The following is a 23,910-nucleotide window of genomic DNA, read 5'->3' on the forward strand; positions in this document are numbered from 1 at the left end:
TCCTGATGAATATCTGGCCACTGGACCCAGATGGCTCTGGAGGAGAAAGTGAGGCTGGTGACTTTGCACAGCCCTCGCTCACCCAAATCAAAATCACCCGCAAGTCATGTCATCATCTCTCTGATGTCACGGTCCTCTTCCAGAACGAAGAACAAACACGACAACAACAGGCTGTCAGCACCATCAGGGAGTTTTCGGAATCCACACTGAATGTTTCGAAGGCCAGAGGGTGAAAGACCTGGTAGGAAATGGACGGAAAGCTCACAACCTTTAGACAGCTCTCCTCACCCCTTTTTCTCCTTTCCAGAGCTCCCCCCGCCACCCTGCCATTTTTCTAGTTCTTACCGCTCTTCTCCCTCCCCCAAGCTTCTGCAGGCTGATCACGGTGAGGGCGGGGAGGACACCAGAAAGACCAGAAAGGATTCCTTCCTTTTCTTTCCCCTCATTCCCCCTTAAAAAGATGCCAGGAAGCAGCCAAGGAATCAGACCACCTTAATAGGAGAGTAATCGCTGGGCTGGCAGCCTAGTCCCACCTCTCCTTGTCCTGCTCCTCCTCTTCTCCCTGCGCTGGGAGACAGTGAGAAAGAGAGAGCCAGAGCGAGTCTGGCAGGGGTTGGCACTAGCTGTTGCCATGACAAGCATTTTCTGAAGAAAGATCTGCCGTTAAGACCGTCCAGAGCTGGGGCAGGGAGGGGGCCCACTAACTTCCCAGGACTAACCCTCTAGAAAGAGTAAGGGCCAACGAAACCCAGCTCAATCTCTCCTCCACCCGTTTTCTTCCAGGGCTCCCAAGAACCTTCTCCCTTGGAGGGTTAGAGTAGGAGACCCAGCCCACTCTCAGACCCAAACCGGGAAGGTGAGCAAGCAAACAGGCATCTTTAGCAATTATTACTATATTAGGAGGGCCGGTGGGTGGTCCTCCCCACCCCATCCCTCCACTCCATGGAAGCCTGCAAGGAGATTCCCGCTTGGAGAAGTCCGGATTATTGCTAGGAGGAGAGGTAGGCTTGTGGAGAATGAATTGACTTGGGCTTTTCAAACTTTGCTAGCTTCTTTCCTGTTCCCATCCCTCCTGACACTCCCCGGACTCTCCCTTCTTGTCCTGTTTTGGGTGGGTCTGGGTTTGTGCGATTGTTTTGTTTGGGGTTTGGTAGTGGGGGAGTGTAGCTGTTTGATTTGGGGTGCAAAGATTTCTCCAGGCTCCTTTTCCCAGGCTCAGTTCGGAGGCACCAAATGATTGGTTTGTTTTTCTTCTTTCAGTTTTGGTCAGGGTTGGGCTCCAGGGAGAGGAGGAGGATCGGGGTGAGGTTGAGGGGCTGGGGTAAATGTCTCTGTTCTTGCAGTCCCGAGCTGGTGGGGGCAAGGGGTGGGGGGAGTAAACCTCTTTGGAAAATGCATGTACCCCCCCCCCTTTGGCTCGGGAATGAGACGCAGAATGGAAAACTGTTGCAAAAATATTTTCCGCGTCTGTTCCTTTTCTTGAAAGCCCCAAAGAGAGAGATGGAAAAAAATAACCCGGTGAGAAATCTTCAGCAGAGAGGAGGAGCCGCAGTGGGGACTGGAGAGGGGGTGTGGAGGGGGGTGGAGGTGGGAAAGGCAGCTGGGGGAGTTAGGGGGTTGGAGGGGGTGGGGTGGGAAAGGCAGCTGGGGGGTTAGGGGGTCGGAGGGGGTGGGGGTGGGAAAGGCAGCTGGGGGGGTTAGAGGGTCGGAGGGGGTGGGGGTGGGAAAGGCATGGGGGGGGGTTAGGGGCTCAGAGGGGGGATTGCAAATTGAATTTCTTTGGCTTTGCCTAGAAACCTCAGCAGTTTTCTCTCTGCTTCTTGCAAAACAGTCTCAGAGCGCTTCAGACTTTCAAGTCTATAATTAGCTGTGGAAAAAGCAGGGAGTTCCCTTGTACCGTTGTGTGTGTGTGTGTGTGTGTGTGTCCGCGCGCGCGAGTGTGTGAGACTGTTGTTGAAAACCAACTGTAGGAGTGTATTCGAGGGGTGCAGCCCCACAGTTCTGCTCCCGAGTGGAATGTGGAATGTTATGTATATTCTGCTGAAGTTGGAAAGTTGGCGATTTTTCACGGATAGATAACAAGGTTGATGGGGAGTGAAGCTGGTGACTACTTGTCCATTCGGTTTTGGCTTCCAGGATCTTGGGGAAGGGCCCCTACAGGGAGAGGTACAGCCTCGGGGGCTGGGTATTTTCTAAGTCAGGCTTGCTCAGGAGCTCAAATTTTAGAGTTTTACACCTCCCCCCCACCTCCCTTCTCTCTCTGGAGAACGAATCCTTTTGGCAGCTTTCTAGTCCCTCTGTAGAATTCCCCCAGCTCTTCCAGAGGCTCTGATAGGAAGTGAATAGGGCGGACGATGATGTTGACCACTGCCAAGAGGAGTGAAATGTGTACTGGGCAAGGTTGAAGTGTCTCGCTCCGGCACATAAGGGCAGGACCTCCAGTAACTTGCAGGCATGATGCTGGCGGAGGAGGGGTGGGAGTGGGAGGGAGGGGAGAGGGGGCAGTTATCAGATGGTGGGATGGGCAGGCTTCCAGACAGACACAGGACAGAGTCCAAGGAGGGAATATAAAATCCCATTCAGTTACGCATCTCATGGTGGGTAGAAGAAAGAGTCTGCGAGAAACACTGATCCTCAACCCCTCCCCAACGTCCTTCTTTCTCCGCTTCTACACCAACCCGGGACCCCTCCCTCTCTCCCTCCCACCACACATACCAGATTATACCCTTTTTGTGTGGAAGGGGAGAAGCTAGTGGGTTGTCCAAACCGGGCTGAGGAGTCTGGTGTGGAGAGGGGCATTTGGACCTGGGATGTTGGTTAGGAAGGGCATTGAGCACTGGATGGTAGGAAGGAGTCTGTAGAGGGAATAGCGTAAGAGACCGTGCTGCCCGCCTTGCAGAGAAGAAATAATACGTTAGAGCTGATTGTGAGGTGTGGGATGCCACGGCTTTGGGAAAGCTGAACGAAGGGTGGGCATGAAGGTTTGGAGGGTGGGATTCAGCTCTGATTGATGAGGGGAGGGCACTTACTAGGCACGGACTGAATAAGGATGTCATAGCAGAAGAGTCAGAGTGGGTGCGTGTGTGTGTGTGTGTGTGTGTGTGTGTGTGTGTGTGTGTGTGTGTGTGTGTATGCATTCAAGAGAGATGAGCTACTGAATTAGGTGCAGGTGAGTATGGGCAGAGGCGATCAGGTGCCTCTGGCGATGAGGTTTTTCTGCCGCAAGCTTGGAGGAGGGAGACTGAAAAAGTTGCCCCTCCTCCTTCTGGTGAAGCTTGGTTTATGTGAGAAGCAGTCTGATCCTATCCGTGTGTGAGGTAGCTGAGGACATTGGGGGGTTTGGGGGGGGGGGAGGACACATTAAAATGCCATTGAGGAGAGTCCTTAGAAGGGATAAAAGGAGCTGGCATGTGTATGGGAAGGGACATGAGGATCTGATTCATGGAAGGGCAGAGGGTGGAAAAGAACCTTCATGTTGTGTTTTATATATAGCAAAAAGAGGGTACTGCATTGGGAGCTGGAAGTTCCGAGTTTGAATCCCACCTTTGCTACTCTGTGACCTTGGGCAAATGGATGATTCCTTTCTCTAGCCTCGATTTCCCATCTGTAAAATTAGGAGGTTGGGCTAGATGATTCAAAGGTTCCTTCTGCCTCAGTGACGCTTTATTTCGAGAAGGGGAGGGTAATTTGGTTATTAGATAACTCTCCTGAATTTGATCTCTGTAGGAAGGAGCAGAGGGGTTAAGGGAGCATGGGACAGTGCTCGGTACATTTTGTTGTTCAGTCTCTCAATCACGTCTGACTCTCCATGGCCCCATTCGGGGACTTCTTGGCAAACATACTGGAGTGGTTTGCTATTTCCTTCTCTAGCTCATTTTACAGATGAGGAAATTGAGGCCCTGGGTCCCACACAGCTACTCAGTGTTTGAGGCTGAATTTGAACTCGGGTCTTCCTGACTCCAGGCCTGGTGTTCTATCCATCATGCCACCGAGCTGCCCCTCTTTGGCACATAGTAAGTGTTTAATAAATGTTCTCTGTCTCTATCTGTCTCTGTCTCTCACTCTCTCTCCCTGTCTAGCTAAAGAAAAAAAAACATCTTCTTTCTGAAAGAAACTGGGGAAACACAGTGTTGTTGGGTTTTTTTGTGTGTTTTTTTCTCACCTGTATTGTCCAGTGGCCCCAGCTGAAACGTTAGGGCCAAACCTACCCCTTTATCCCTCAGGAGCTCTGTCATCAGCTGAAAGAACTGAAGGGCCATAGCTAATCCTGGGAGGAAGGCCAGCCTTTGCTATGGGTAATTTGAGAGGTACCTTGCAGGGCTTACCTTGAAAAAAAAACAAAAACACCTTTTCCTCCTCCCATCAGAGATGCCTGAAATTTCACCTTTAGAGACTTGGAGGAATTTCTGTCTTCATTACCTTAGAGGGAGTTGTGACATCTCACTGGGAGCAAGACCCTCCCAGAATAGGAAAAAGCATCTGAGGGAAGAGGCAGGGATGTAGGAGTCTCTGAGTTTGGATCCAGCAACTGGAATCCAATTCTTGTCCTTGGCTTCAAGAGAAGAGAAAAAAGAAAATCCCTCCTAAAGAAGCCTGAGAGGCAGGGGATAAATTCTTGGAGAAGAGGAATATCTTGAGGAATTTTTGAGTTCCCTAACAAGTGGCTGCCTGGTTAGAGCTGAGCCGGACTGAGCCAAACTGACGAAAGGGTAGAGGGAGGTCTAGGGATAGTTCAAGTAAGAGGGTTGGCAGTGGTACAGGCAGGGCCTTCATGATTAGAGTGTCAAGGAAGGGTCATAGACATATCCATCATGTCCTGTGAAATAGGTTTGGGGCAGGGGAAGGGTGACCAGGAATCTTCCTAATGCCCATTCACCTCAGCCCCCATTCCCCTCATTCTGGGTCCTAAATGGGGAAAGTTGACTGGCCAAGTGGTCTGACCTATCCAGTGTAGTAGCTTGCCCTTCCCCATTGTCTCTGCTCCTACTGTGCCTTTAATCTAAGTGCTGGCAGAGGAGGTGTAGAGGTTAGAAGATAGATGATGCTCTGGCTGCCTTCCCTTCCTCTATGCTATGAACCTAGCTGGTTTCCTAAGTTCTTGGCAATTTGGACTGGCTGAGCTTCATGTATTTCCTTTGCTCTTTCCCATCCCTAACCCTGGTCTCAAGGTTAAATTGCAGGGTACAAGGTTCTGAGCCCCTAATGAAATGTACAATGGTACAAGACAGAGTTGGAAAGTAGAGTTTAGTCTTTTTTCAGGCTTGTCCAACTCTTTGTGACTCCATTTGGGGTTTTCTTAGCAAGGATACTAGAGTGGTTTGCCATTCACTTCTCCAGATCACTTTACAGATGAGGAAACTGAGGCAAACAGGGTTAAGGGACTTGCCCAGGGTCACACAGCTAGTAATTGTCTGAGGCAGCATTTGAACTCAGAAAGGGGAGTCTTCCTAACTCCAGATCCAGAACTCTATCCACTTTGCCACCTAGTACTTGCGATCAAATCCCAATTTTGCTTTTTACTGTGTGACCTTAAGCAAGTGACTTAGATTTTCTGGGCCTCGATTTCCTCATCTGTAAAATGAGGGGGGTTGGATTGGATCATCTCTAAGCCCCATTCCAGTTAAACCATAGGATTGTATTACCCAGAGATAAATTTAGTGGGTAACACAAGAGGCTGTTTATCCCAGAGTAACACCTTACTTTCTGGAGGAAGACTTTAATTCTAGAATGCTTCTGGGCTTCATCTCCTGCTAAATGAGGAGAGCCAGTGCTGCCCTTCCTAGCAATAATGGGAAGGGCCGGCTGAGTCAGAGAGCAGTGGTCTTTGATCTTAGGAGAAAATCAGAATAAATTCTGATGGGGACAGGTATTAAAATAGCCAGATTTTGTTTGCCAGGGTAGAGGTTGAAAAAGTAAGACATGAGGCTAGACTCATACTAAATGTGGTGGGGAGTGAGGCAGTGAGTGACTAGAATGAGGATCTTCTAGCTAGAAAGGTTCTTAGAGATCATCTAACCTAATCCCTCCCCTAGCATCACCAGCCTCCACTTTCCAGATGAGGATACAAAAATCCAGAGAGGGGAATCCATAGGAAAAAGTCAAACATGGAGTTGATAGCAGAACTGATATTAGAATCCAGGTCTCTTAACCCTCAGTCCATTACTCTTTCCATTAAACCACATTATCTCTCTGAGATCCTGAGAAAAGGAGGTTGAATTTCCTCCCTTCCCCCTCTCTGCTGTCTAGGGATGGGAGGAAGGGGAGGATGTCTTTGTCCAGTTGCTCAACTTGGCTCAGCTCAGGTCAACTCAGTTCACTCCAGACAGCCACCTGACAGGGAACTTCAAGGATTCCACAGGACATGCCTCTTATCTCAGAATTTATATCCTGCCCCTATATCCCCCTGCTAGGCTCTTTACTTCTCTCCTGAGTCCCTAGCTTCCCCTCTAATTCCCAAGGGCAGGTCAGTCCAGTCCACCTAGCCCAGTGTTATTCAGATCCAAGCAAGCTTTTTAGAAGACAAAGGTACTCTAGTTACCCACTCCCCCCACCTGTGAGACTGGATCTATGGCCTGAATCTCCTGAGCAGAATCAACCAGGCAGCATGAACTACCCCACCCCCTTCCATGTTGCTCCTCTATTTCCCTTCATTCAAACCAGACCCTTCTCCCCTAGTCCTTTAAGGTCCAAGACTTTCAGCAGGGCTCTTCAAACCTTCAGGTGGTTTAATCTCTGACTTGGGCTAACAAAGTGGCAAACAAAGTAGAGAATATTAGAAAATATTCATAGATGGCTTTAATAGTTTACAAAGTGCTTTTATTTAGAGCATCATGTTTGACTGTCCTAACAATGACTCCCCCACTCCCACCCCCACCCCCAGGTGATAGATCAGATATTATTATTTCCGTTTTAGATCAGGTCCCTGAGATTCTGAGAGGCTGGAGGCCATGCAAGTAGAGAAATTAGGACCCCCCCCAAGTTTTTTACTTCAAGTCCAGTGCCCTTTCAGTAATACAATATTAGGACAGAAAGGACGTTAGACATTGTCTCTTCTGAATCTGTTATTTTCAAGTGAGGCACACATTGTCTCTTCTGAACCTGTCATTTTCAAGTGAGGCACAACCATAGAAAAGATAATGGCAGGTCTGTGGTCCAGTGGAAAGAACCCTGGTTCAAGGGTTGGAGGCGGTAGGTTCAAATCCTCACTCTCATGTTTGATAGAATGTATGCTCCTTGTGGGTGGGAACAGCTACCTTCACTTTTACCTTTATATATTCAGTGTACATAGTAGGCACTTAATAAATGCTTATTGACTGATTTGTGACCCCTAAAATAAGGAGGTGGAACTACCTGGCTCCTGAGATCCCTTCCAGCTCTATGACTTTAAAGAAGGCAGGATACCTGGCTTCTGTCATGAACCTGACCAAGCTGGAGTGAAGGCCTCCCACCCCAAAAATGGGATCACAGTGGCAGAATAGGGCCTTGGGGCTGATGGCCAAAAACACTTGGACGAGGAGACCTCTGTTGTCCCTTTCCAGCCCTGAGCCTTCGATAGTCTATGGATGTTTCCCATTCAGCTTCCTCTCCCCTTTGTCTCCTCTTTCCTTTTTCCTTCCTGTGAATGATTCTTGTTCCACTGACTTACTTCCTCTGCATGTGTTGAAGCAGAAATTGCAGGGACTTCCTCCCCATTTGCCTCGCCTCAGGCCAGCCTGTAGAGCCCAATAGCTTGTATAAAGGTCTAACAGAAAGAGGCCCAACAAGAAGGATCCAGTCAGAACAGGGGCTGAAAATGTAAGGGAACGGTTGCGGAACTGGCCTGTTTGAGCCAGCATTGAATTGGCCCTGGGAATCCTGAAGCTCCCTTTGTGTTCTACCATAGTTTGGGGTGTCCCCTACATCTCTTTTTCCTCTCTGGCCCCAGGTCCCCTCTATCTTATCACTTCTTTGCTCTAGTTTCCTGTGTTTGGAACCCATCCCTGGGAGTGTTTGGAGAAAGTTGACTGGGTTGGGCTCAAAAGGACCCCCAGCACCCTTTGCTTTCTCCTTGGTCACTGGGGGAACTCAGAGTAAGTGATAAAGAAAAAGGATTACAAATGGGAAGGTCAGGGACTCCAGAGGGTGAACCCCAAACATAAAGAAGGTGACTTTCAGCTCCAGGCTAAACTGAGACACAGTAAGATTTGCTTTATTTTAATATCATATTTGTAAAGTACTTAGCACGGTGCCTAGCACATAGTAAATGCTTAATGATGTTCCCTTCTTGTCCCTTTCCTCCTACTCTAGCCTGTGGAGGAATGACAAGTAGGGAATGTTTAGGCTTCTGGGTAGTGGTGGTATTGGAAGGACCCATTAAGATCAGTCCTCTAGCCCACTCCTCTGTCTGAGTGGTGGCCTTCCTAAGGCAGAACAAGCAGGTTCTGAAACCTTACTGGGAGAGGAGTCCTACCATTTCCTTTGGCCATTCTCCCATTCTCTCCAAAAGCCTTATAGCTTGACTCCTAAAAGCTTGATGGGGAAGGAGGAAAATAAACCTTCCTGTCCCAGTGACTTTCTTCTAGAGAGCTCTTCCTCCCCATCCCCATTGCCATTCATCCTTTGAGAGAGTCAGCAGCAGGAGCTGTTCACGGGCATCACACCATGCGGTGGAGGACAGCTGGTGAGATGGAGGCACTGGGGTGGGGAATAGGAAGAGACTGGCTCTGCCTAAGGGTTTTCAAAACCACTAAACCCTAGGATTCTTCTTAAGGTATAAATGCAGACTGTTGGGGAGAAGCCAGGCAGCCAGACAGATTCCTGGTCTCAGAGATGAGAATGAGTGCCCACAATGCTGTCTTGACCAACCCTGTGCTGGAAGCTAAAAATGGTATCCCAGATACTTTCTTGGCAGTGCCAGCATATGTATATTGCCTGCCAAATCAAATCACCAACTTGTTCTCCCTCCCTCCTGGGGAGTTTCCCTGGTTTGAGCCTTCCTCAGATTGTTCCCTTCAGATTAAGTTCCTAGGTCTCTTCCTTTATCTCTCTATTCTTTCTGTCTCAAAAAATACACTAGGCCCAACATGACTCAAGGCTCTTTTCATTATGGACATGGTTCTTGATCACTCAGTCAATACCCCAAGTGTCTTCCTGGGGATGCTCAACAGAGAGGGAGCCATGAGGGAAGGAACTGGGTCCCTCTCTCATTTGAGGAGGAGGTAGAGGGGATTTTAGAGGTGGGGGCCAAATGCAGTCTGGTCAGAGGAACATTGGAAATAGGAATGCTGGGAATGCACTCTTGACTTGCTACATGATCTTGGACAAGAGACAGCCTCCTTGGCCCTCCATCCTTCTATAAAACAGAAGATTAGGTAGGTAGATTTTTGATTCTATTCTCTGCCCCACTTCTCTTTCTCTCCTACCCCATGATACCTGCCACCCTCAACACAGAGAGTTTGTAATTTATACAAAGCTTCAAGTATCATAAAGCTAGCTCTTCACAGCAACGTTCTGAGATAGATTTTGATAGTAAGTTATGGCCGTTTTACTGATGAGGAAACTGAGGCTCAGAGAAATTACAGGACTCGAGGCAGAGTCTGATTTTGAATCCTGGTCTCCTACCTCCTGCCTCCTACCTCCAACCTCTTCTCTGCCTCTCAAAACTCAATTTCATCCTCAAGCCAAAACTATTTTCATCTCACAGGCAGCTAGGAGTACTCGTTGCAGAGACCCAACTGTCCAGACAGGGGTAGATTTGGGTGTGAGAGCTACGTTACCAAGCTGGCATAAGTCACTGCCCATCAGCTCTGCCACCCCTGCCAATGATACCAGTCAGGGGTGAGATTACAGCAGGTTGGCTTGACAGCTGGCCAGAAAGGAAGAGGTAGTTACTGACAAGTTGGTTTGGGCAGGGGGAGGTGGCCAGCAGTCACTGAGTGTCGGGAAGTCCCTGACTTGTCAGAGACAATTATTTAAAAATAGTAAGATCATCGAATTTGGAGCTAAAGGGACATTTGAGATCATTAGTCCATCCCCTTCGTTTTTCAGATGGAGAAGATGAGGCTCGAAGAGACTAAGACTTGTTCAAGATCACAGAGGCAATAAGTAACAGGTTTTAGAAGCCATCTCTTCTGACCCTCAAATCTTCAGTCTTTTTCCCACAAGACCATTTTGTACCTATTTCTGTAAGACCCTGTACTAGGCACAGTGTGGGGGTGGGAAGTGAGGGAGACCAAGAGATAAGATCCAATATTGAGTCACTAATCTTAGAGACCTTACAACTTAAGTTAGCAGAGGAGACAAGTCCATGTTTAGATAACAAACAACAAAAGGCAGGTATGATAAATGCCTAATGGATTGAACAGCCGGGATGGTAGAGGAGGGAGACCTTTGATTTCACATCCAGCTTGAAATGGCTCACTAGAAAACGTTGCTCACATTCAGAGCCAGGTCCCTCTCCTTCTCCCATGCGTTTGTCTCAGGCTGGATGGACTCCCTCCTCCTCAGGTTATTTTTGTTTATATTTGTATATGTTAATATACATGTTGTTTCTCCTGATAAAATGAATATTCCATTAAGGGAACCAGACTGCTCCATTTTTGTTTTCCTTGTTTTCCTAGCACCTAGCACAATTAATGAGTGGAACTGAGTCAATAAATGCTGGTTGATTGACTGGCCCATGTCATTGTCCTGGTTAGGGATTCCATCCCAAACCTCCTTAGGACTAGTCAAAATAACTCATTATTGGTTCTAATATTTTGTGGTCCTAACTCAGTAAGGGCTTTACTTTCTCCATGGGCATAATCCTTTCTTCTCTCAGGAGTGGAATAAAGTTCAAATGGGATATAGTTCCCAAGAGTAATACCACCTTGCTGTCCCTAAGTACTGACAGCATCCTGTGTATAGAGCCTCGTGGAAGCTGAGAGTGGGAGACATTGATGAAGAAATGGACATAGACCCTGCTCTCAAGGAGCTGCAAATCTATCGGCATGAAAAAGCATTCATGAAAACACACATGACAAGTGCCTATAGCAACATCAAGCAACACTGAGGAGCAAGAGGGGCCAGACAGGAGGTGGACCTGGATTGGTGTCCCAATCTGGCCATTCACTTTGGGCCAGTCTCTTAACCTCAGTGTCTTATCAGTGAAATGGGAGAGATCACTTTATTTGTGCCTTTCTGCCTCCACTGGGTGGGTCATGAGGACCAAATCACATCACAGAATGAGAGCTCCAAGAGATCAGTCCAATCTGTATATAAGCTGGAATTTCATCTACAGGAATCCCCTCTCTCGTTCCCCCCACCCCCACCCTGAATATGAGCTTCTTGGTGGGCAGGGACTGTTTTGTCTTTGCCTTCCCAATAAATCTTTGTTATACTCAATTGAATTGGTACCCCCACAGTGGTCAGCTTCTTCCTGAAGACTTTCAGTGACGAGAGGAAAGACAGTGGACAGCCCCCAACTGGTAGGGAATCTTCCCTTACATCCAGTGTCCCTCTTCAACACCTCTTGCTCCTGACTCTGCCCTCAAGAGGCAAGGAGGACAAACCTAATCTGTGACTCTCCTTCTTGATATTTCTTTAGGTAGCTGAAGATAGCCATCACAATCCCTCCAAGTATTCTCTTCTCCTAAAGAGACTAAACATTCCCAATTCCTTCAACCAGTCCTCAGCTACCACAATCTCCAGTCTTCGCATCATCTTGGCTGCCATTTTCTGGACCAATCTGCCAATATCCTTCCTATAAGGCCACACATAGATAATGGGTGTACCATGTATTATGACCATAAAGTTGTATTTATTAGGGAAACCTGAGTCAGGTGGAATTAGTCTGAGAAGGCTTCCTGGAGGGGATGAGTGTTGAGCAAGGAAGGAAGGGACAGGGCTCAGCTGGAAAGAATGTAGAGCCCTACCCAGATGAAGGGATTCAGAGCAGGTGGAGACAGCTCTGAATACTCACAGTCACTGGAAAGCCTCCAGCTTTTGCCTGAGTCGGTGTCTCGGGATTGAGCTCATGATGGCATCTCTTCCTGCTGTACCTCCCTTCCCCCTCTCCCCTGTGACCCACTCCTTGTCCATCAGCCTTGCCGACTGCCCTCCGTCTGCTCCCTGGCATTCACAGACCTTTTGGTGATCTTTTGGTGTTTCTTTCTTGTCGTCTGGGCTGTCAAGGCTGTCTGCTCTTTGAAGGTACTAACAGGGCACCCCTTAAGATGCCAGCCCAGGCCCAGCTGTCACCAAAGCATCAATAAATTTTCTGACCTTGGCACAGGGGAGACCACTTTAGTTTGGTGGAAGTAGGGAATGAGGGCAGCCCCAAACACACGTAAGATGACTTTGGACATTTTTGGAATCATAGTTTGTCCAAATGCAAAGACCCAGAAGGCATTCTCAGCATAGAGTTTATCAGATGCACTGGCAATTGGAAATGACCTAAGAGGTCATTTAGTTCAGTACCTCCATTTTACAGAAGAGGCAGCTTAGACCAGGGAGGACAAGTGATTGGCCCCAAATCACCAGCTAGATTGAGGAAGCCTCAGGACCATAAGCCTGGCGGTCCCAACTTCCCATCCTCCACTCTTTCTATCACGCCATGCTGCATCATGTCTGAGGCTGAGCCTGGCACCTGAAGGATGAAGTTAAATGACCTCCAAAGGGCCAGCTGAGTAATCCCCCCAGATGCTAAGTCATGGAACAGCACCTGTTTTCTCCTTCTGTGGTTGAATCCACTCTTTTGCTTTAAAAGAGCATGTTACTCTCACAGGTCACCAGGTTGGATAATTATAATCATAATCATTAACTACTTACCATACACCAATCTTTAAGGCTTCCAAAGTGCTCTCCCTACTACAAGAAAATGGGTGAAGGGCACATGATTTGGGGTCAGAGACCCAGGTTTGTATGCTAGCCTTGCTTTTTATACTCAACTTCTCTGAGGCTTAATTTTCCCACCTGTGAAATAGGATGAAAAAATTGCTTGCATTCCCCACTTCACAAGATGATTACGAGGAGAATGCTTCAGAAACCCTGCAGCCTTTGTAGGAGTCGGAACTAGTCAGTAAGGAAAGGCTTAAGGAAACCCAACTCAGAGGACCCTGAGCCTGGGAAGGCCATGTGGTGCTAGGCAAAGAACCTGGAGAGTCAGAACTTGTGGTAAAGTTCCAGGCCCAGCTCTGTTGTCTACTAGATGGGAAACAAAGTCAGCCAAGACCATGCCTCAGTTTCCTCAGCTGTAAAATGGGGGGAGTGATACTTTAAAAATCTTTATTGATACCTTTTAGTTTTACATCCTCTTCATTGCCAATATTTCCTTTCCTCCTCCCCAATCTAGGGAGCCATCCCCTATAACAGGCAGCTAAATGGTATGGTCCTTAAAGGGCACTGGAGTCAGGAAGAGCTGAGTTCAAATCCCATTTCGGACCCTTATTAACAGTGTGACCTTGGCCAAGTCAATTAATTCTCTGCCACAGTTTCCTCATCTAGAAAATAAGGATAATAACAGAACTGACCTCTCAGGAGTGTTGTAATGATAAAATAAGTAATATTTATGAAGTGCTTTGTTCTATATAAATACCAGTTATTATATTGTGTTATGTCATATTCTATATTATGTTATATTATATTTTATATATTACATCATATATTATTCCAAGAACATCCAACTCATATTACGTGTGGTTGAGGTTGCCCTCATCCCCTACATTCAAAAATTTTTTTTACCAATAATGGAAAAAAAAGAAAAACAGTTCATCAAAACTAACATATCAAGCATAACTCACAGTTTATGCAGGGGCCCACACATATAGTCCCCACCTCTGCCAAAAAGCAGGGAGGTTTAGTCTTTCTTTGAGGCCAAGCTGTGTCATTATAATTACATTGCATTTGATTCCATCATGTTGCTTTTCACTTATGATGTTGTAGTCATGTATATTGTTTTTCTGGTTCTGCTTACTTTACTTTGCATCAGTTCATCCAGGTCTTTGTGTGCTTCTCTGTATTCCTCATAACCATCATTTCTTATGGCACAGTCTCCTCAGGCTTGTTGCAAAGAGACACATTTTATAAAGTGCTCTATAACACTTAAAGAATTGTACAGGGAGTAGGTATCAGCTTATTAATCTCTTAACCACAACTGGCCAACCACAGCCTCAAGTCCCAGTTCCTGACTTTGGCTTGGTCCCATTTGCCATCCCAGACTTCTTGGTCAATGGTGCTGACTAATCTCAAGAGTCAGAGTTTGCCATCTGACATTCCAGTTCCTACACCACCAGCTTCCCATCTCCTGATTGCTACATGTTCCCAAAACCAAGTATATTTTTGTGTATAGGTTCATTTACAAGAAGGAAAAAAAAGATCTACATAATATAAATGGGTACAAGAAACCACAGTGCAGAAAAAACATCTGACCACTGCTCCAGCTCATGAAATGTACTCTGATTATATAATAGCTAACATTGATAAAGCCTTTTAAAGTTTGCAGAGCCCTTATATTATCTTATTTGGTCTTCACAATAATCTTGGGAAGTGGATACTTACAGGTATCATCCCCATTTTATAGCCCAGGAAACTGAGGCCAATGAATTAGAGTGGTCTAGTGATCTAATAAGCTCAATAACTCCAAAATCCTTCAGGGGCCTGCCAAGTATGACAGAAAGAGGACTTCCTTGGAGTCTGAGAACCTAGGTGCTGCTCTATTACTTACAACCTGTGTGACTGCAGGAAAGTCATTGCCTTCTCTGGGCCTTTCTTCCTTCATTTGTAAAATGAAAGTTAGACCAGTGAGTCAACCAGCATTTATTAAGCACCTACTGTGTACCAATTATTCTGCTAAGGATTGGGAATATAAAGACAAAAGTAAAACTGTTATGATTCTATGCATGAGCCCCAGTCTCTTGGCAATCAGAAATGTTCTAATCAAGCCCAGAGGTCTCTGGGATGAAGCTCCTGTCCTCATGGTCCCCCAATCCAGAAATCATTATGATTTAACCCCAGTCCAATTTCCTGATCCCTAAGTTTTGCCCATTGTTACCTTTTTAAATCCCTGCTCCAGTTAAATCCCCACCTTGGCTACCTTGGAACCTGTCCTTATTCATTTAACCTTATAGATTTTATCTCCTGGGGCAGCTAGGTGGCGTAGGGTATAGAACACCAGACCAAAAATCAGGAAGAGTCATCTTCCTGAGTTCAAATTTGGGCTCAGACACTAACTAGTTGTGTGACCCTGGGCAAGTCACTTAACCCTCTTTGCCTCAGTTCCATCATCTGTAAAATGAGTTGGAGGAGGAAATGGCAAACCACACCAGTATCTTTGCCAAGAAATCCCCAAATGGAGTGAAAGTTAGACACAACTGAACAACTCTGATACCCAGCTCTGATACCTAAAGGTAACAGCCCAGCTGGGGTCAGCATGATAGACCACAGGAAATGTTCTGTTCCTTCTTGATGAGCAGGAGGCAGGTGTGCAGCAAAGTGGATCTGTGCCAAGCTTAGAATTTGAATCTCAGGAAAGACTTCTTGTAGAAAATGGGATTTGAAGGAAGCCAGGAGGAGGCCAAGATGAGGGAGAGCTTTCCCTGCATAAGGGACAGTCAGTGAAAACATCTTCTCTACTCCCTAGTTAGTACTTCCTACACTGGTGCCCAGTGCCCATTTTAATCTCTCTACCACACTACCCGTTCCTTCTAATTGGTCTTTTTGCTTCCAGTGTCTCAGGTGTTTTCATGCATCTGAAACATCCACTGAAATCATCGTTCTAACAGATCTGACCACGTCACTCTTCTGCTTGAACGTGTTCATCGGCTCCTTCTTGCCTATAGTACAAAATACAAAGTCTGGCCCTCTACAGTCTGACTCCAACATGACTTTCCAGCTCTATTTCCCATTATTCCCCTTCACACACTCTTGTGTGCTATCCCAACTAGGCTATTCTGTTCTTCTCTCTCATTCTAGATCTTCTCAAAGGCACCAAATTTATATACTCTAGAATTTGTCCCTCTTTTCAAGCCCCACCCCACCCCCTTCATGTGCTACCTTCTCCATGAAGCCTTCCCTATTCCCTTGAAAATAAAATGGATTTTTCCCTCAAATCTTCCTAGACCTCTTTGTCTAAATCTCTCCTTTGTCCATACCATGTTCTACCTTCTATAATGCTAATTTCTCTGTGTATCTGTGCTCTATTAGATTTGTATTGGTTTTGATGATAAAGGCTTTGTCTTCTTTCCATCTAGTCTCCATCTCGTTTCCACTTGGACAAGTGTTTAGCCTTTCTCTGTGTGATTCCCCCTGAAGGTGGGGAATCAAGGGGGTGGGCAGTAGGGGAGAAAAAGGCTGGAAGAGGAGTAGCTCCAGTAGAACAATAGGCTCCTGGTCCATGCTCCCTTTTAAAGACAGCTTCTCTTTGGTGACCGTAGTGATAGATTCTTCACCAACCAGGGCAGGAGTTTTGGGGGAAGATGGTAAGGCAGACCCCTCCCCGGTCCTTGACTCAAAGCCCTCTCTGCTTAAGGGCTCTTATGTTATTAGTGGAGAAAGAAAGGAATTCAGTTCAAGTCCACAAACATTTATTAAGCGTGTGTGCTGAATGCTGGGGAGTTACAGAAGATTCAGGTAAAATTGGGTCTTGGCCTTCTTGAAGCTTACTTTTCTAATGGGGGGTGGTTAAAACAGACACATAATTAAAATATGTAATTATTTACTCAATAAGTGCATTTGAGAGGTGCAAAACAACGAATACATGATAACACACTATGAGTACTTTGGCTTCCTATCAGGAGAGACCCGGGGGTATCAGGTTGACTAAAAAGGAGGGAGCCTTTAGAATTGGGCCTACAGTCGGAGGGGTAGGCTTTCAGCAGAAGGCACAGGGGAAGGCCATTCCGGGTATGCAGAACTGGGTGGACATATTCAGTTCAATTCTACAAGCATTTATTTCACACCTACTCTGGGTCTGTTACTGTACCTTATACAGAGGATACAAAGTAAAGAAATGAAAGTGCCTGACCTCAAAGAGTTTCCATTCTCCTGAAAGGTGAGGCGTGTGAGAAACCACAGGGAGTTTTCCTGTCCCTGGGAATGAATGAGTGTTAGGAAGAGAAGGGAAATTTCTTCCTAATGAATAATATTCATTGAGCCTGGGAGGTAGTACTCCTGAGTGCTGTGCTGCAGAACAAATTGGGACAGAGCTCATTTGGGTTTGGATCCCAGAGGGCTGAGAGCCCGTCTCCTCAAGCTGAAGCTAGCCGGCGGTGACTGGCTTGCCTTTGGGGCACAGAGCCCTTCCTCATCTCATTCCTCAGCCACCTGAAAGACCGGAGGCCCAGCTGCCAGCCTCCTCCTCTTCCCCTCCCCCACCCTCATCTTCCTGTTGTTTTTCTCACCACATCAGCCGGCAAGGGCCCAACCGTCCAGGATCTATCTTTTCCTGAGGCCGAGTTACTCCCTCAGCGCCGCCTCCCAAGATCCTGTTGTTTGCTGATTTGCCACTGAAGGATCAGACTTAGCAACAAAGGGAGAGAGGTTCTGGGGAGGGGAGAGGAAGGGATAGCAATTGTGGGGAGGTGGGGAGGATGGGGAAAGGGAGGGAGGAGAGAAGCTTTCTCACCACCTTGTTGGCTTTTGCCCTGAGCTCCCTCCCTGGAGTCCTGATGCTGAGAACACTGCCGAGAAATCTCCTGTTGATGGGATGAGCCGGGCAGGGCGGTGATGCATCATTTCCTTGTAGATGTTGTTGCCCAAGGGTGCCATCCTGACATTGTGCCCCTAGACCTAGCTGCTAGCTGCCATTGGAATAAGTCAGGCTGACTGCTATTGAGTTGGAGACCAATAGCCCTAGGGCGGCACCCTACCATAGATATTAGGAAGTGGCACGCTGGCTGGTGTGTGTGTGTGTGTGTGTGTACACATGTATATATACATACATAATATATATTTGTATTTACTTATATACACATTCCCCTCCCTGCATAGAATTTAAGCTCCTTCATAATAAGAACTGATTTTTTTAAATGGTTTTGTTTTTGCCTTTTGTTCTTATCACAGTCATCGTCCCTAAAACCCCTCCCTCACTGAACTCTTCTTTGTAATACCAATAACGAAAATGATGTTTAAGCAAAGTCATCCAACATAGCAACTGACAACGCGTGCCTTAGTCCACATCCACAATGCCTAGCTCTCTCCTGAGAGGAAAAAGGGATTTTTCTTTATTAATTCTCCCAGACCAAGGTTCCGTATTACATCTTATAGTGTTTAGCTACATGAACACAATATTTTGTAGTTCACACTAATACACAATAACACTAAATGTAACTGATAACTAACACTCTACATACTACTCTCTTGGTTCTAGTTCTTTGCTCTGTGTTGCTTTGTACAAGTCCTACATTTCTCTGAATTTTCCACAGTCATCATTTCTTTTTTTTAATTATTATTTATTTAATAGTTTTCGTTTTCAGCAATGATTTCTACATGAGTTTGAATTACAAATTTTCTCCCCATTTCTACCCTCCCCCCCACTCCAAGATGGCATATATTCTGGTTGCCCCATTCCCCAGTCAGCCCTCCCTTCTGTCACCTCACTCCCCCCCCCATCCCCTTTTCCCTTACTTTCTTGTAGGGCAAGATAGATTTTTATGCCCCATTGCCTGTATATCTTATTTCCCAGTTGCATGCAAACACTTTTTTTTGAACATCTGCTTTTAAAACTTTGAGTTCCAAATTCTCTCCCCTCTTCCCTCCCCACCCACCTTCTCTAAGAAGACAGGCAATTCAACATAGGCCACATGGGTATCATTATGCAAAACCCTTCCACAGTACTCATGTTGTAAAAGATTAACTATATTTTGCTTCTTCCTATCCTAACCCCCTTTATTCAATTTTCTCCCTTGACCCTGTCCCTTTTCAAAAGTGTTTGCTTTTGATTACCTCCTCCCCTTATCTGCCCTCCCTTCTATTGTCCCCCATTTTTATCTCCTTCCTCCTTCTTTCCTGTGGGGTAAGATACCCAATTGAGTGTGTATGGTATTACCTCCTCAGGTCAAATCCCATGAGAGCAAGATTCACTCATTCCCGCTCACCTGCCCCCTCTTCCCTTCCTACAGAACTGCTTTTTCTTGCCACTTTTATGTGAGATAATGTACCCCATTCTATCTCTCCCTTTCTCCCTCTCTCAATATATTCTTCTCTCACTCTTTAATTTGATTTTATTTTTTTAGATATCATCCCTTCATATTCAACTCACCCTGTGCCCTCTATCTATCTATCTATCTATCTATCTATCTATCTATCTATATACATATATATATATATATATACACATATGTATGTATATTTATTCCCTTCAGCTACCCTAATGCTGATGTCTCATGAATTATACACATCATCTTTCCATGTAGGAATGTAAACAAGAGTTCAACTTTAGTAAGTCCCTTATGATTTCTCTTTCTTGTTTACCTTTTCATGCTTCTCTTCATTCTTATGTTTGAAAGTCAAATTTTCTATTCAGCTCTGGTCTTTTCACTGAGAAAGCTTGAAAGTCCTCTATTTTATTGAAAATCCATATTTTGCCTTGGAGCATGATACTCAGTTTTGCTGGGTAGGTGATTCTTGGTCTTAATCCTAGCTCCATTGACCTCCAGAATATCATATTCCAAGTCCTTCGATCCCTTAATGTAGAAGCTGCTAGATCTTGTGTTATCCTGATTGTGTTTTCACAATACTCAAATTGTTTCTTTCTGGCTGCTTGCAGTATTTTCTCCTTGATCTGGGAATTCTGGAATTTGGCCACAATATTCCTAGGAATTTTCTTTTTGGGTTCTTTTTCAGGAGGCGATCAGTGGATTCTTTCAATTTCTATTTTACCCTCTGGCTCTAGAATATCAGGGCAGTTCTCCTTGATAATTTCTTGAAAGATGATATCTAGGCTCTTTGTTTGATCATGGCTTTTAGGTAGTCCAATAATTTTTAAATTATCTCTCTTGGATCTATTTTCCAGGTCAGTGGTTTTTCCAATGAGATATTTCACATTGTCTTCCATTTTTTCATTCCTTTGTTCTGTTTTCTAATATCTTGATTTCTCATAAAGTCACTAGCTTCCACTTGCTCCAATCTAATTTTTAAGGTAGTATTTTCTTCAGTGGTCTTTTGGACCTCCTTTTCCATTTGGCCAATTATGCCTTTCAAGGCATTCTTCTCCTCATTGGCTTTTTGGAGCTCTTTTGCCATTTGAGTTAGTCTATTTTTTAAGGTGTTATTTTCTTCATTATTTTTTGGGTGTCCTTTGGCAAGTCATTGACTTGTTTTTCATGATTTTCTTGCATCACTCTCATTTCTCTTTCCAATTTTTCCTCTACTTCTCTTACTTGCCTTTCCAAATCCTTTTTGAGCTCTTCCATGGCCTGAGACCAGTTCATGTTTTTCTTGGAGGCTTTTGATGTAGGTTCTTTGACTTTGTTGACTTCTTCTGGCTGAATGTTTTGGTCTTCTTTGTAACCAAAGAAAGATTCTGAAGTCTGAGTCTGAATCTGAGTGCGTTTTCGCTGCCTGGCCATGTTCCCAGTCCACTGCTTGACCCTTGAGCTTTTTGTTGGGGTGTGACTGCTTATAGAGAGTACTTTGTCCCAAGCTTGAGGGCCTGCACTGTTCTTTTCAGAGCTATTTCTACACAGCAAACTCTGCCACACCAGCGCTCCTCCTCCCCCAAGAAACACGACTCAGATCTAAGCAGGCTCTGCACTCCTGCTCTGATCTGCCACTTAATTCCTCCCACAGGGTGGGCCTGGGGCCAGAAGCAACTGCAGCTGTAGCTCTGTAAGCAGCCTCAGAACTGCACCAACTCTGCTGCCCCCCCGGGGTGGTGGCTGACCACGAACTCCTTTCACTCTGTCCCTGCAGTTTTTTCCCACAAACCTTCTCTGTTGTCTTTGGTGTTTGTGGGTTGAGATGTCTGGTAACTGCCACAGCTCACTGATTCAGGGCGCTAAGGCCTGTTCCACCTGGCTCCCGGGTCTGGTTGGTCCAGGAGCGGCCTATGCTGGGCTCTTCTCTGCTCCACTCCCAGCTCCGTGCAATAGACCTTACCCAGCGACCATCCAGGCTGTCCTGGGCTGGAGCCCTGCTTCCCTCTGCTATTTTGTGGGTTCTGCAGTTCTAGAATTTGTTCAGAGCCATTTTTATAGGTGTTTGGAGGGTCCTGGGGGAGAGCTTTAGGCAAGTCCCTGCTTTCCAGCTCCCGTCTTGGTTCCGCCCCACCAAGAGTTGATTTCTTGAATATTAGGAAGCTAGATGGTACAGTGAATAGAGTGTTTCACCAGGAAGACCTGAGTTCAATCAAATGTGACACCTAGTAACTACATGACCTGGGCAAGCCATTTTTGTCTGTCATGTCTGTAAAACGGGGATAATAATGGCACCTCCATCCTAGGGTTGTTGTGAGGATAAACTAACATAATATATGAGAAGCTCTGTGCTAACCTTAAGGTGCTATAGAAATACTAGTTATTATCAATATGATTATTTGTGGTCATTTTACAGTTGGGTTGAGGCCCACAGGACACAGGTGAATAGTATGAGATAAGACTATAACATTAGGTGGTGCCAGATTGTAAAGGGATTTGAAATGATGGAGGGAGGGGAGTTTCCTGTACATTCCTAGATCATTCGTTTATTCATTCAAAACATGATTGAGGACCACTAGGCACAGGCAAGATTCATGGCCAAGCATGAAATAGAGAGAGGACAGAAACACAAAGGTTTTTATGATCTAGTTTTGATAACAGAATAGGATAGGAAGTGGATCTGTGATTTCACTGGTATTAGGGAACTCTCAGGCAGCTAGTTGGTAAAGTGGATGAAGTAATGACCCTCGAGTCAGGAAGACCTGAGTTCAAATCCACCTTCAGACATTTACTAGCTGTGTGACCCTGGGCAAGTCACTTCACCCGCTTGCCTTAGTTTCCTCATCTGTGTAACGAGCTGGAGAAGGAAATGGCAAACTAGTCCAGGGTCTCTGCCAAGAAAACCCACATTGGTGGGGGCAGGGAGGTTTCACATATGACTGAAACAACCTTAACAGAGCGACTATACAACAATGACAACAACAAATACATGATAGACGGAGAGGGATCACCCCCAAAAGCAGAGGTCTGTGGGAGGATATTCCCTGCCGGTCTCCAGGTGAAGGGAAGGGAACTACAGCAGCCTGGAGTCCTTGCATACTCTCCAGCGGCCTGGTTTCCAGGAATTGGTGGGGATATGTGATAAAATGGGACCCAGGGCAGACTCCAAGTAGAAGGTCCTACGTCCGCTTTTACAATCTCCTACTGCCTTTATCCAGTAGGGCAAAAAGGAGGGGTTTTTGTTTTGGGTTTTTTTGCAAGGTCGATGTCCTACACAGTGGCCTTTTCCCCCTTTTGCTTTTTTCTGGGACTTACTCTTCCTTGATAATGCCTCTTCAGCACAGTACATAGTCAGTCCCATGACCATAGATTTAGGTTAGACCCGAGAGGTCATCTAGTCCAATCCCCTCATTTTATAGATGGGGAAACTGAGGCCTATAAGTGACTCGTCCAAGGTCCTGCAGGCAGTAAAGAGTGCAGTCATGGACTCCAGATCCAGTGTGCTTTTTTTTTTTTTTGTTACATCCTCCTGCCCCTCAAGAAAGAAGGAATTTTCAACAAGTGTAGACTGATGTGTGACTAATATACGATGGGTAATTAATGAGCATGAATCCTGAGGTTAGCCTGGTTTGACTTAACGTATTCATTAAGTTCTTTATCTTTCCAACCTGGATGTCCCATAGGATTGAGAGTTCCCTCAATCTTTCATGCCTGGTAAGGCCCTCATTGCCACCTGTCAGGGCCCCTTCATGGGTCTTTCCTTTTCCATTCTCTTCCCCCTCCAATGTGCCCTTCATGCCTCCCCCACCATGGAGTGATGAGGAGAACTTTGGACTTGGAGTCAGGAGTCCCAGCTCTGCCTGAGACTGTCTGGGTACCAAGTACCCTGGGCAAGTCACTTCACAGATCTGGGCCTCAGTCTTAATGACAGAAAATCTCTACTCCACAACATGGAGCTGCTTATTTTGGGGTAAGTCAAGTGGACTGTCCTCCAAAGCCTTGGTTCGAAAGTAATACACTGCCTAAAGGGCACCATTGCTTCATGCCAAGTCTGCCTTAAGCCCCCAGTGCTTCTCTGAGCTAACCTCATTCTCAATCTTCCCAGATCCTGGTAATCAATCGACAAAAGCTTTTTCAGATCCTTGCTCCCTCTACTGCTTACACACTACCCCTCCCCCCTTCTCCTGGAAGATTTGATGATGATGATGATGATGGCTGACATTTGAATTGTGCTTCAAAGTCTTAAAATCAATTTAGATTTATCTTATTGGAGCTTCCCAATAATTCTTTTGAGAGTAGGGACTAGAAATGTTATTATCCCCATTTTACAGATGAGAAAACTGAGGTGGAGGCATTAGATGACTTGCCCTATTTGTCTGATAGCTAGTATATATATATATCGAGGTAGGATCTGGTGGCAGGTTTCTCTGGCTCCATGCTGTTCATCAAATAATTCTACCTTGGTAAAAGCGTTTGTTGTTTTTCAGTCGCGTCTGATTCTCCGTGACCCCATTTGGGGTTTTCTTGGCATAAACACTGGACTTGGTTGCCATTTCATTCTCCAGTTCATTTGACAGATGAGGAAACTGAGGCAAACAGGGTGAAATGACTCACCCGGGGTCACACAGCTAGGAAGTGACTGAGGCTGGATTTGAACTCTGGAAGACGAGTCTTCCCAACTCCAGGCCCAGCACTCTATCCACTTTGCCACCTGGCTGCCCTTTCCCAAATGCAGTGTCTTCATCCAGGTTTGCCACATTGGCATGGAGTGGTAGTGAGACTTGGTCCGGGCACCCCATTTCCCCATTTCAATCCCATCAGT

At 45.9% G+C, this 23,910-nt stretch overlaps 1 protein-coding gene across 4 annotated transcripts in view; it reads left to right on the top strand.

Moving 5' to 3' along the window:
• The first annotated feature begins 579 nt into the window (after positions 1 to 579).
• ATP2B4 (ATPase plasma membrane Ca2+ transporting 4) overlaps positions 580 to 23,910 on the top strand; it is a 113,963-nt gene continuing 90,632 nt past the window's right edge. For 2 of the 4 annotated variants that reach the window (XM_036753428.1, XM_036753425.1), the window contains exon 1: positions 595 to 1,001. The gene's annotated coding sequence lies outside the window, so the exon portion shown is untranslated. Of the gene's footprint in view, positions 1,002 to 23,910 lie in introns of all 4 variants that reach the window. The other 2 variants (XM_036753427.1, XM_036753426.1) reach the window with 2 other exon arrangements.

Source organism: Trichosurus vulpecula, chromosome 4 (assembly GCF_011100635.1).
Source record: "Trichosurus vulpecula isolate mTriVul1 chromosome 4, mTriVul1.pri, whole genome shotgun sequence".
In the NCBI taxonomy this organism is placed as follows: Eukaryota; Metazoa; Chordata; class Mammalia; order Diprotodontia; family Phalangeridae; genus Trichosurus; species Trichosurus vulpecula.